This window comes from Pelobates fuscus, chromosome 9 (assembly GCF_036172605.1).
Source record: "Pelobates fuscus isolate aPelFus1 chromosome 9, aPelFus1.pri, whole genome shotgun sequence".
Lineage (NCBI taxonomy): Eukaryota > Metazoa > Chordata > Amphibia > Anura > Pelobatidae > Pelobates > Pelobates fuscus.
This window is the reverse complement of record NC_086325.1, coordinates 44,495,618-44,508,935: the sequence shown is the minus strand read 5'-3', so window position 1 is coordinate 44,508,935 and position 13,318 is coordinate 44,495,618. Positions and strand designations below refer to the sequence as shown.

General features: G+C 41.5%; 8 non-coding genes across 8 annotated transcripts; all 8 read right to left on the bottom strand.

Moving 5' to 3' along the window:
* Positions 1 to 631: 631 nt before the first annotated feature.
* Positions 632 to 704, bottom strand: TRNAR-UCG (transfer RNA arginine (anticodon UCG)). Its single transcript has one exon. It is a non-coding gene; the product is annotated as a tRNA-Arg (tRNA).
* A 2,915-nt stretch (positions 705 to 3,619) lies between these two features.
* On the bottom strand, positions 3,620 to 3,692 carry TRNAR-UCG (transfer RNA arginine (anticodon UCG)). The gene has a single exon. It is a non-coding gene; the product is annotated as a tRNA-Arg (tRNA).
* Positions 3,693 to 4,545: 853 nt separating this feature from the next.
* On the bottom strand, positions 4,546 to 4,618 carry TRNAR-UCG (transfer RNA arginine (anticodon UCG)). The gene has a single exon. It is a non-coding gene; the product is annotated as a tRNA-Arg (tRNA).
* Positions 4,619 to 5,458: 840 nt separating this feature from the next.
* TRNAR-UCG (transfer RNA arginine (anticodon UCG)) lies at positions 5,459 to 5,531 on the bottom strand. The gene has a single exon. It is a non-coding gene; the product is annotated as a tRNA-Arg (tRNA).
* An 840-nt stretch (positions 5,532 to 6,371) lies between these two features.
* Positions 6,372 to 6,444, bottom strand: TRNAR-UCG (transfer RNA arginine (anticodon UCG)). Its single transcript has one exon. It is a non-coding gene; the product is annotated as a tRNA-Arg (tRNA).
* Positions 6,445 to 7,297: 853 nt separating this feature from the next.
* On the bottom strand, positions 7,298 to 7,370 carry TRNAR-UCG (transfer RNA arginine (anticodon UCG)). The gene has a single exon. It is a non-coding gene; the product is annotated as a tRNA-Arg (tRNA).
* A 1,061-nt stretch (positions 7,371 to 8,431) lies between these two features.
* TRNAR-UCG (transfer RNA arginine (anticodon UCG)) lies at positions 8,432 to 8,504 on the bottom strand. The gene has a single exon. It is a non-coding gene; the product is annotated as a tRNA-Arg (tRNA).
* An 855-nt stretch (positions 8,505 to 9,359) lies between these two features.
* TRNAR-UCG (transfer RNA arginine (anticodon UCG)) lies at positions 9,360 to 9,432 on the bottom strand. Its single transcript has one exon. It is a non-coding gene; the product is annotated as a tRNA-Arg (tRNA).
* Between the last annotated feature and the right edge of the window lie 3,886 nt (positions 9,433 to 13,318).

Here is a 13,318-nt window from a genome sequence, read left to right as displayed (position 1 = left end):
TTCCCCAGAAATGAGCAGAGCCGAATTTGTCCGCTCAGTCAAATAGAGGAAATCTACTGTTAGAAGGGAATGCAGATGTTTCAATTCTTCAAACTTGACAACAACGTGGAAGGACAAGCCAAAACAGAATCCTCCTCTTCCATGAGGTCACTTGGCAGAAAACATGGACACCTTTAGGAGTTAATGCAGATGCTTCATTTGTTTCAAACTTGTGAAACAATTTGAGAGAGAAAACTGCCTTTTGTTAGAAACACACTTTCAGAGCTCTCTCTTTTTGGCATAAGTGGCAATTCCAATGATTTGCATAAGTTGATGAGAAAGAAATAGCATGATTTCCAAAGAATTTGTCTGTTTTCATTTCTCTAACAATGGCTAAAAGCAGTGTTTCCACCAGGAAACTTCTTCAAATATATCCCTCTGTTTCTGATGAATTTTTTGTAAAGGTTTGCTTTAAAAGATTTGAAGGAAACTGTCCTTTATCTTATATTTGTAGTAATTTTCCATCATAGGGTTGTTTGATTTAGTTAAACGCACCAATTTTTCTCATTAAAAGTAACAAAGAAACTTGTCCCTTTTCAGAAGAACATGACATGCCAGGCTTCTGCATTGGTGTTTGAAGCTTCATAAACATCGACCACGAAGGGACTCGAACCCTCAATCTTCTGATTCGAAGTCAGACGCCTTATCCATTAGACCACGCGGTCTCAATTTTGAGTGTGTGTAGCAGCGTATCTGGGAAAAAGAAAAAACATAGCATGACAAATTGCAGAAGCGATTCAACTTGTGAAAAAAATTGGAGAAACCTCCCTTTGTCCGAAAGAGGCACCACTTACTGCACACTCTTTCAAGCAGTGACAGCAATTTTAAAAGATGGATTAAGTAACGATGGAAGAAAGGCAAAGCTTTGCAAAACAACATCTTGATTTTCGATTCCCCAGAAATGAGCAGAGCCGAATTTGTCCGCTCAGTCAAATAGAGGAAATCTACTGTTAGAAGGGAATGCAGATGTTTCAATTCTTCAAACTTGACAACAACGTGGAAGGACAAGCCAAAACAGAATCCTCCTCTTCCATGAGGTCACTTGGCAGAAAACATGGACACCTTTAGGAGTTAATGCAGATGCTTCATTTTTTTCAAACTTGTGAAACAATTTGAGAGAGAAAACTGCCTTTTGTTAGAAACACACTTTCAGAGCTCTCTCTTTTTGGCATAAGTGGCAATTCCAATGATTTGCATAAGTTGATGAGAAAGAAATAGCATGATTTCCAAAGAATTTTTCTGTTTTCATTTCTCTAACAATGGCTAAAAGCAGTGTTTCCACCAGGTAACTTCTTCAAATATATTCCTCTGTTTCTGATGACTTTTATTTAAAGGTTTGCTTTAAAAGATTTGAAGGAAACTGTCCTTTATCTTATATTTGTAGTAATTTTCCATCATAGGGTTGTTTGATTTAGTTAAACGCACCAATTTTTATCATTAAAAGTAACAAATAAACTTGCCCCTTTTCAGAAGAACATGACAGGCTTCTGCATTGGTGTTTGAAGCTTCATAAACATCGACCACGAAGGGACTCGAATCCTCAATCTTCTGATTCGAAGTCAGACGCCTTATCCATTAGGCCACGCGGTCTCAATTTTGGGTGTGTGTGGCAGCGTATCTGGGAAAAAGAAAAAACATAGCATGACAAATTGCAGAAGCGATTCAACTTGTGAAAAAAATTGGAGAAACCTCCCTTTGTCCGAAAGAGGCACCACTTACTGCACACTCTTTCAAGCAGTGATAGCAATTTTAAAAGATGGATTAAGTAACGATGGAAGAAAGGCAAAGCTTTGCAAAACAACATCTTGATTTTCGATTCCCCAGAAATGAGCAGAGCCGAATTTGTCCGCTCAGTCAAATAGAGGAAATCTACTGTTAGAAGGGAATGCAGATGTTTCAATTCTTCAAACTTGACGACAACAACGTGGAAGGACAAGCCAAAACAGTATCCTCCTCTTCCATGAGGTCACTTGGCAGAAAACATGGACACCTTTAGGAGTTAATGCAGATGCTTCATTTTTTTCAAACTTGTGAAACAATTTGAGAGAGAAAACTGCCTTTTGTTAGAAACACACTTTCAGAGCTCTCTCTTTTTGGCATAAGTGGCAATTCCAATGATTTGCATAAGTTGATGAGAAAGAAATAGCATGATTTCCAAAGAATTTTTCTGTTTTCATTTCTCTAACAATGGCTAAAAGCAGTGTTTCCACCAGGTAACTTCTTCAAATATATCCCTCTGTTTCTGATGACTTTTATTTAAAGGTTTGCTTTAAAAGATTTGAAGGAAACTGTCCTTTATCTTATATTTGTAGTAATTTTCCATCATAGGGTTGTTTGATTTAGTTAAACGCACCAATTTTTATCATTAAAAGTAACAAATAAACTTGCCCCTTTTCAGAAGAACTTGACAGGCTTCTTCATTGGTGTTTGAAGCTTCATAAACATCGACCACGAAGGGACTCGAACCCTCAATCTTCTGATTTGAAGTCAGACGCCTTATCCATTAGGCCACGCGGTCTCAATTTTGGGTGTGATGTGGCAGCGTATCTGGGAAAAAGAAAAAACATAGCATGACAAATTGCAGAAGCGATTCAACTTGTGAAAAAAATTGGAGAAACCTGCCTTTGTCCGAAAGAGGCACCACTTACTGCACACTCTTTCAAGCAGTGACAGCAATTTTAAAAGATGGATTAAGTAACGATGGAAGAAAGGCAAAGCTTTGCAAAACAACATCTTGATTTTCGATTCCCCAGAAATGAGCAGAGCCGAATTTGTCCCCTCAGTCAAATAGAGGAAATCAACTTGTGAAAAAAATTGGAGAAACCTGCCTTTGTCCGAAAGAGGCACCACTTACTGCACACTCTTTCAAGCAGTGACAGCAATTTTAAAAGATGGATTAAGTAACGATGGAAGAAAGGCAAAGCTTTGCAAAACAACATCTTGATTTTCGATTCCCCAGAAATGAGCAGAGCCGAATTTGTCCGCTCAGTCAAATAGAGGAAATCTACTGTTAGAAGGGAATGCAGATGTTTAAATTCTTCAAACTTGACGACAACAACGTGGAAGGACAAGCCAAAACAGAATCCTCCTCTTCCATGAGGTCACTTGGCAGAAAACATGGACACCTTTAGGAGTTAATGCAGATGCTTCATTTTTTTCAAACTTGTGAAACAATTTGAGAGAGAAAACTGCCTTTTGTTAGAAACACACTTTCAGAGCTCTCTCTTTTTGGCATAAGTGGCAATTCCAATGATTTGCATAAGTTGATGAGAAAGAAATAGCATTATTTCCAAAGAATTTTTCTGTTTTCATTTCTCTAACAATGGCTAAAAGCAGTGTTTCCACCAGGTAACTTCTTCAAATATATCCCTCTGTTTCTGATGACTTTTATTTAAAGGTTTGCTTTAAAAGATTTGATGGAAACTGTCCTTTATCTTATATTTGTAGTAATTTTCCATCATAGGGTTGTTTGATTTAATTAAACGCACCAATTTTTATCATTAAAAGTAACAAATAAACTTGCCCCTTTTCAGAAGAACATGACAGGCTTCTGCATTGGTGTTTGAAGCTTCATAAACATCGACCACGAAGGGACTCTAACCCTCAATCTTCTGATTCGAAGTCAGACGCCTTATCCATTAGGCCACGCGGTCTCAATTTTGGGTGTGTGTGGCAGCGTATCTGGGAAAAAGAAAAAACATAGCATGACAAATTGCAGAAGCGATTCAACTTGTGAAAAAAAATTGGAGAAACCTCCCTTTGTCCGAAAGAGGCACCACTTACTGCACACTCTTTCAAGCAGTGACAGCAATTTTAAAAGATGGATTAAGTAACGATGGAAGAAAGGCAAAGCTTTGCAAAACAACATCTTGATTTTCGATTCCCCAGAAATGAGCAGAGCCGAATTTGTCCGCTCAGTCAAATAGATGAAATCTACTGTTAGAAGGGAATGCAGATGTTTCAATTCTTCAAACTTGACAACAACGTGGAAGGACAAGCCAAAACAGAATCCTCCTCTTCCATGAGGTCACTTGGCAGAAAACATGGACACCTTTAGGAGTTAATGCAGATGCTTCATTTTTTTCAAACTTGTGAAACAATTTGAGAGAGAAAACTGCCTTTTGTTAGAAACACACTTTCAGAGCTCTCTCTTTTTGGCATAAGTGGCAATTCCAATGATTTGCATAAGTTGATGAGAAAGAAATAGCATGATTTCCAAAGAATTTTTCTGTTTTCATTTCTCTAACAATGGCTAAAAGCAGTGTTTCCACCAGGTAACTTCTTCAAATATATCCCTCTGTTTCTGATGACTTTTATTTAAAGGTTTGCTTTAAAAGATTTGAAGGAAACTGTCCTTTATCTTATATTTGTAGTAATTTTCCATCATAGGGTTGTTTGATTTAGTTAAACGCACCAATTTTTATCATTAAAAGTAACAAATAAACTTGCCCCTTTTCAGAAGAACATGACAGGCTTCTGCATTGGTGTTTGAAGCTTCATAAACATTGACCACGAAGGGACTCGAACCCTCAATCTTCTGATTCGAAGTCAGACGCCTTATCCATTAGGCCACGCGGTCTCAATTTTGGGTGTGTGTGGCAGCGTATCTGGGAAAAAGAAAAAACATAGCATGACAAATTGCAGAAGCGATTCAACTTGTGAAAAAAATTGGAGAAACCTCCCTTTGTCCGAAAGAGGCACCACTTACTGCACACTCTTTCAAGCAGTGACAGCAATTTTAAAAGATGGGTTAAGTAACGATGGAAGAAAGGCAAAGCTTTGCAAAACAACATCTTGATTTTCGATTCCCCAGAAATGAGCAGAGCCGAATTTGTCCGCTCAGTCAAATAGAGGAAATCTACTGTTAGAAGGGAATGCAGATGTTTCAATTCTTCAAACTTGACGACAACAACGTGGAAGGACAAGCCAAAACAGAATCCTCCTCTTCCATGAGGTCACTTGGCAGAAAACATGGACACCTTTAGGAGTTAATGCAGATGCTTCATTTTTTTCAAACTTGTGAAACAATTTGAGAGAGAAAACTGCCTTTTGTTAGAAACACACTTTCAGAGCTCTCTCTTTTTGGCATAAGTGGCAATTCCAATGATTTGCATAAGTTGATGAGAAAGAAATAGCATGATTTCCAAAGAATTTTTCTGTTTTCATTTCTCTAACAATGGCTAAAAGCAGTGTTTCCACCAGGTAACTTCTTCAAATATATCCCTCTGTTTCTGATGACTTTTATTTAAAGGTTTGCTTTAAAAGATTTGAAGGAAACTGTCCTTTATCTTATATTTGTAGTAATTTTCCATCATAGGGTTGTTTGATTTAGTTAAACGCACCAATTTTTATCATTAAAAGTAACAAATAAACTTGCCCCTTTTCAGAAGAACATTGGTGTTTGAAGCTTCATAAACATCGACCACGAAGGGACTCGAACCCTCAATCTTCTGATTCGAAGTCAGACGCCTTATCCATTAGGCCACGCGGTCTCAATTTTGGGTGTGTGTGGCAGCGTATCTGGGAAAAAGAAAAAACATAGCATGACAAATTGCAGAAGCGATTCAACTTGTGAAAAAAATTGGAGAAACCTCCCTTTGTCCGAAAGAGGCACCACTTACTGCACACTCTTTCAAGCAGTGACAGCAATTTTAAAAGATGGGTTAAGTAACGATGGAAGAAAGGCAAAGCTTTGCAAAACAACATCTTGATTTTCGATTCCCCAGAAATGAGCAGAGCCGAATTTGTCCGCTCAGTCAAATAGAGGAAATCTACTGTTAGAAGGGAATGCAGATGTTTCAATTCTTCAAACTTGACGACAACAACGTGGAAGGACAAGCCAAAACAGAATCCTCCTCTTCCATGAGGTCACTTGGCAGAAAACATGGACACCTTTAGGAGTTAATGCAGATGCTTCATTTTTTTCAAACTTGTGAAACAATTTGAGAGAGAAAACTGCCTTTTGTTAGAAACACACTTTCAGAGCTCTCTCTTTTTGGCATAAGTGGCAATTCCAATGATTTGCATAAGTTGATGAGAAAGAAATAGCATGATTTCCAAAGAATTTTTCTGTTTTCATTTCTCTAACAATGGCTAAAAGCAGTGTTTCCACCAGGTAACTTCTTCAAATATATCCCTCTGTTTCTGATGACTTTTATTTAAAGGTTTGCTTTAAAAGATTTGAAGGAAACTGTCCTTTATCTTATATTTGTAGTAATTTTCCATCATAGGGTTGTTTGATTTAGTTAAACGCACCAATTTTTATCATTAAAAGTAACAAATAAACTTGCCCCTTTTCAGAAGAACATTGGTGTTTGAAGCTTCATAAACATCGACCACGAAGGGACTCGAACCCTCAATCTTCTGATTCGAAGTCAGACGCCTTATCCATTAGGCCACGCGGTCTCAATTTTGGGTGTGTGTGGCAGCGTATCTGGGAAAAAGAAAAAACATAGCATGACAAATTGCAGAAGCGATTCAACTTGTGAAAAAAAATTGGAGAAACCTCCCTTTGTCCGAAAGAGGCACCACTTACTGCACACTCTTTCAAGCAGTGACAGCAATTTTAAAAGATGGATTAAGTAACGATGGAAGAAAGGCAAAGCTTTGCAAAACAACATCTTGATTTTCGATTCCCCAGAAATGAGCAGAGCCGAATTTGTCCGCTCAGTCAAATAGATGAAATCTACTGTTAGAAGGGAATGCAGATGTTTCAATTCTTCAAACTTGACAACAACGTGGAAGGACAAGCCAAAACAGAATCCTCCTCTTCCATGAGGTCACTTGGCAGAAAACATGGACACCTTTAGGAGTTAATGCAGATGCTTCATTTTTTTCAAACTTGTGAAACAATTTGAGAGAGAAAACTGCCTTTTGTTAGAAACACACTTTCAGAGCTCTCTCTTTTTGGCATAAGTGGCAATTCCAATGATTTGCATAAGTTGATGAGAAAGAAATAGCATGATTTCCAAAGAATTTTTCTGTTTTCATTTCTCTAACAATGGCTAAAAGCAGTGTTTCCACCAGGTAACTTCTTCCAATATATTCCTCTGTTTCTGATGACTTTTATTTAAAGGTTTGCTTTAAAAGATTTGAAGGAAACTGTCCTTTATCTTATATTTGTAGTAATTTTCCATCATAGGGTTGTTTGATTTAGTTAAACGCACCAATTTTTATCATTAAAAGTAACAGATAAACTTGCCCCTTTTCAGAAGAACATGCCAGGCTTCTGCATTGGTGTTTGAAGCTTCATAAACATCGACCACGAAGGGACTCGAACCCTCAATCTTCTGATTCGAAGTCAGACGCCTTATCCATTAGGCCACGCGGTCTCAATTTTGGGTGTGTGTGGCAGCGTATCTGGGAAAAAGAAAAAACATAGCATGACAAATTGCAGAAGCGATTCAACTTGTGAAAAAAATTGGAGAAACCTCCCTTTGTCCAAAAGAGGCACCACTTACTGCACACTCTTTCAAGCAGTGACAGCAATTTTAAAAGATGGATTAAGTAACGATGGAAGAAAGGCAAAGCTTTGCAAAACAACATCTTGATTTTCGATTCCCCAGAAATGAGCAGAGCCGAATTTGTCCGCTCAGTCAAATAGAGGAAATCAACTTGTGAAAAAAATTGGAGAAACCTGCCTTTGTCCGAAAGAGGCACCACTTACTGCACACTCTTTCAAGCAGTGACAGCAATTTTAAAAGATGGATTAAGTAACGATGGAAGAAAGGCAAAGCTTTGCAAAACAACATCTTGATTTTCGATTCCCCAGAAATGAGCAGAGCCGAATTTGTCCCCTCAGTCAAATAGAGGAAATCTACTGTTAGAAGGGAATGCAGATGTTTCAATTCTTCAAACTTGACGACAACAACGTGGAAGGACAAGCCAAAACAGAATCCTCCTCTTCCATGAGGTCACTTGGCAGAAAACATGGACACCTTTAGGAGTTAATGCAGATGCTTCATTTTTTTCAAACTTGTGAAACAATTTGAGAGAGAAAACTGCCTTTTGTTAGAAACACACGTTCAGAGTTCTCTCTTTTTGGCATAAGTGGCAATTCCAATGATTTGCATAAGTTGATGAGAAAGAAATAGCATGATTTCCAAAGAATTTTTCTGTTTTCATTTCTCTAACAATGGCTAAAAGCAGTTTTTCCACCAGGTAACTTCTTCCAATATATTCCTCTGTTTCTGATGACTTTTATTTAAAGGTTTGCTTTAAAAGATTTGAAGGAAACTGTCCTTTATCTTATATTTGTAGTAATTTTCCATCATAGGGTTGTTTGATTTAGTTAAACGCACCAATTTTTATCATTAAAAGTAACAAATAAACTTGCCCCTTTTCAGAAGAACATGACAGGCTTCTTCATTGGTGTTTGAAGCTTCATAAACATCGACCACGAAGGGACTCGAACCCTCAATCTTCTGATTCGAAGTCAGACGCCTTATCCATTAGGCCACGCGGTCTCAATTTTGGGTGTGTGTGGCAGCGTATCTGGGAAAAAGAAAAAACATAGCATGACAAATTGCAGAAGTGATTCAACTTGTGAAAAAAATTGGAGAAACCTCCCTTTGTCCGAAAGAGGCACCACTTACTGCACACTCTTTCAAGCAGTGACAGCAATTTTAAAAGATGGATTAAGTAACGATGGAAGAAAGGCAAAGCTTTGCAAAACAACATCTTGATTTTCGATTCCCCAGAAATGAGCAGAGCCGAATTTGTCCGCTCAGTCAAATAGAGGAAGTCTACTGTTAGAAGGGAATGCAGATGTTTCAATTCTTCAAACTTGACGACAACAACGTGGAAGGACAAGCCAAAACAGAATCCTCCTCTTCCATGAGGTCACTTGGCAGAAAACATGGACACCTTTAGGAGTTAATGCAGATGCTTCATTTTTTTCAAACTTGTGAAACAATTTGAGAGAGAAAACTGCCTTTTGTTAGAAACACACTTTCAGAGCTCTCTCTTTTTGGCATAAGTGGCAATTCCAATGATTTGCATAAGTTGATGAGAAAGAAATAGCATGATTTCCAAAGAATTTTTCTGTTTTCATTTCTCTAACAATGGCTAAAAGCAGTGTTTCCACCAGGTAACTTCTTCAAATATATCCCTCTGTTTCTGATGACTTTTATTTAAAGGTTTGCTTTAAAAGATTTGATGGAAACTGTCCTTTATCTTATATTTGTAGTAATTTTCCATCATAGGGTTGTTTGATTTAATTAAACGCACCAATTTTTATCATTAAAAGTAACAAATAAACTTGCCCCTTTTCAGAAGAACATGACAGGCTTCTGCATTGGTGTTTGAAGCTTCATAAACATCGACCACGAAGGGACTCTAACCCTCAATCTTCTGATTCGAAGTCAGACGCCTTATCCATTAGGCCACGCGGTCTCAATTTTGGGTGTGTGTGGCAGCGTATCTGGGAAAAAGAAAAAACATAGCATGACAAATTGCAGAAGCGATTCAACTTGTGAAAAAAAATTGGAGAAACCTCCCTTTGTCCGAAAGAGGCACCACTTACTGCACACTCTTTCAAGCAGTGACAGCAATTTTTTTTTTTTTTTTGTAAATTTGATTTTTATTAACGTGTTTGCATTGTCATTTCAACAGGAGATAGGCACAGTATAAAAGGACTCGCAGGTCCCTAGCAATAAAGACAAGTGTCAGATGCAGCCGGGCTCGCAGGCCCCAAGAAAATCAAGTGGACTCGCAGGTCCCGTTTTTCCTCATTGACAATTTGGTTCTCATTTATTCATAGTTAGTGTTAGTCATTCAATTGAGACTCGCAGGTCTCATCGCTTCTTAAGGGTTTGTGGATGCGCAGATCCAGTAGTTGTCTGTTTCGACTCCACATATGTACCATGGTCTTGAGCCGTTTGGCTCTCTGCTACTGTCGTATGGGTTTACATTTAGATTTCAATTTCAATTATAGGTCTGTGTATCATGGATTTCTAACATTGTGCTCCCTCTGTCCTCGGCAGTAGGACAGTGGGTTAAGTTGGTCCCGTTCCCCTTGGTCGGTTTGGGTGGGTTCCACCCTGTGTCCTAATTTTAACAATCTATAGGCTTTGCCTCTAATTGGCCATGGCTTTCGAGTGGCCACTAGGATGTCTTCGTTTACGGGTAGCTTTGACCCACTGTAAGTTTCTACAGTCAAGTGGGGTCCGTCAGTGTGTTCTCCTCGGGAATTGGGGAAGGGTAAACAGGAGGGGGGTGGGGCGGTCGGGTTGGTCATCTGTCAGTGGTCCTTTGTCGACTTGAGTGTTCGGTGTCCAAGTTCTATCGAGTGGTCGGGGGGAGGGCGTCGGTGGTTGTCCTAAGGTCTAGTTGGAATTGTGGTTTTGCTGTCTCTAAGATCCAGTATGTCCATAGTTCTGTATATGTCGTCAGGGTAGCGTTTGTCGTCATTGTTAGTTCCTCTATTGTCCTTAGTTCCTCCATCTGGTTGAACCAAGCCAGCATTGATGGTGTGACTGGTTTCTTCCAGAATTGAGGAAGTACTCGTTTGGCTACGTTCAATATTCTGATTGTCATAGATTTTTTATATTTTGAGTGGGGGGCTGGTGTGTGGTGTAAGAGCATTGCGGCCGGTTCCAGGGGGGGTGGGTGTTCTGTAAACTTCCTTAACATTTTGTGTATCCCCCTCCAGTACGGGGTGACCAGTGTGCAGTCCCACCAGATATGTTTCAATGTGCCTTCCTCCTGTCCGCATCTCCAGCACAGGCTAGACGTGTTTGGGTTCATTTGGTGTAGGAGGTGTGGTGTCTTGTACCAGTGCGTCAGGAGTTTGTAGGCCGTTTCCTGCGTTTTACTGTGTGTGGAGCAATGGTGTGTGAGGTAGCATATTGATTCCCATTCCCTTTCCGTGAGTGTGACACCTAGGGTTGCTTCCCATTTTCCCATGAAACGGGGCGGTTCAGTCGGGAGTTCCGACTGTAGCATGGAATATAAGAAGGATATCCCGTGAGGTAGTGGGTCTGGGTGCGCGCTGATTTTTTCCATTGTGGTATACTCCCTTGCGAGCGCTGGACCATGTGGTAGGGTGTGTATGAAGTTAATAAGTTGGGCATAGCGAAAACGGTGCATGAATGTGGGGGGTGTCTCCCCTAGCAGATCTGTTAGCCGTCTACAGGCCCCTCCCTGGAGAATGTGGTGCAAGCGTGGGGATGCGTTCGGGACGATGTCCCTGAGGGCTCGTGGGTCTAGTCCTGGGGGAAAGTCCTCATTCTGTGTTAGTGGCATGAGGGGGGAGGGGTAGGGTGACATGTTTCCCTGTCGTTGGGCCTTCTGCCATACTCCCAGTGTGTTTTTCGTGTATATGGACATGTCATGTCCTTCCTTCGAGCCCCGACTCCATGGGAGTCCTGCGATCGGTCTACCTGCCTCCATTTCTTCTACCGTTTTCCACAGTTTGTGTACCCCGTTCTTAGACCATTCTACAACCCTCTGTAGGTGTGTGGCCACATAGTATAGCTGGAAGTCCGGGAGGGCTAGTCCCCCCTTGTCCTTGGGTCTGGTCAGTGTGGAGAATTTTATTCTGGGCTTCCCTCCTCCCCATATGTATCTGGTCATCTCTTTCCTGAGTGTTACGAAGAAGGGTCTTGGAATTACAATGGGGATGGCCTGTAGAAGGTACAGGAGGCGCGGGAGGAAATTCATTTTTATGACCTGTACTCTCCCTAGCCACGAGATATGGGGATACGACCATTCCCTCATGTCCCTCTGGAACGTCTGTAGGATGGCCGTGAAGTTGTCCCTGTACAAGTCACCCGTGTGTTTGGTCAGCCAGATTCCCAGATATTTAATTTTGTTTTCGGCCCATTGGAAGGGGAAGCTATGTCTCAGGGATTCCGCCCTTGCTTGGGGTACGCTGACGTTTAGGATGTGTGATTTCCCGTAATTAATTTTCATATTAGATATGTCCCCAAATGTTTGTAGTTCTTTCATTATATTCGGTAGGGTAATTACTGGGTTGGTCACCATAAACAGCAGGTCGTCGGCGTATGCCGCCACCTTATGATGTACTGGGCCTGTCGTGAGGCCTGTGATGTCTGCGTTGTGTCTGATATGTGTGAGGAACGGCTCCAAGGCCAGAGCGAATAGGAGCGGCGACAGGGGACACCCCTGTCTGGTGCCATTGTGGATGGTGAAGGCGCTCGTCAGCGCCCCGTTAACCAGTACCTGGGCCGTAGGTTCTCGATAAAGTGCTTCTATCCATTGTCTGAGGTGGGGGCCCAGACCCATGTGGGCTAGTGTTTCAAAGAGGTACTCCCATCCCACCCTGTCGAAGGCCTTCTCCGCGTCCGTGGATAGCAGGAGAAGGCCTCCGGCAGTCCTCCCGGTGCCGTGCATGAGGGTAAGTGCCCTGATGGTGTTGTCGCGGGCCTCGCGCCCCGTCACGAACCCCACCTGATCAGGGTGGATCAGAGAAGGGATGTGCCTCGTGAGGCGCGTGGCCAGGACCTTAGCTAGGAGTTTGACGTCGCAGTTTATCAGCGAGATTGGCCTGTAGTTCCCACAGAATTCTCTGTCTTTGCCATCTTTGGGTATGACAGTTATGTGGGCCGTCAGGGCTTGCTTGGGGATACATTCCCCTTCCCTTACTGCGTTGAACGCTTCCACCATTGGTGGAAGCAGCTCCTCCGCGTATGTCTTGTAATATTTCACCGGCAGGCCGTCCGGCCCTGGGCTTTTACCGGGTTTGGTGCTCTTGATAGCCGCCGCTAGCTCTTCTATTGTAATGGGTTCATCGAGCACTTCGGCTGTTTCAGCGTCTAGGGTCGGCATTGGGTACTTAGCTAGGTATGTTTGGATCGAATGGCGAAGGCGGGCCTTCGCTGGTTCTGTCTGGGGCTGCGGGAGTGTGTAGAGATCCGTGTAGTATGCGCGGATCGCTGTCATGATGTCCGATGGGATGCGGTGTATGGACCCTCCTTTGTCCCTGATCTTGTCAATATATGTATGTTGCCGTCGTTTCTTTAGCATAGCCGCCAGGAGCTTGCCGCTCTTGTTCCCGTGTAGGGTGAAGAAGGCTTTATGTCTGGCTGCGTCCCTGTGATGTTTAGAGTGGATTAATGTGGCCAATTCCCTCCTCAGTTGTAGGAGGCGGGATTGGAGCTTGTGGTTCGGGTCGAGTTTGTTTTGGTCGTCTGTTTGGTGTATTTCCTCTAGGAGGCCTGCTAGTCTTAGTGCTGTTTGTTTCTTTATGAGCGCTCCTTGTTGAATGTAGTGTCCCCTTATTACTGATTTGTGTGCTTCCCATCGTACTGTCGGGGAC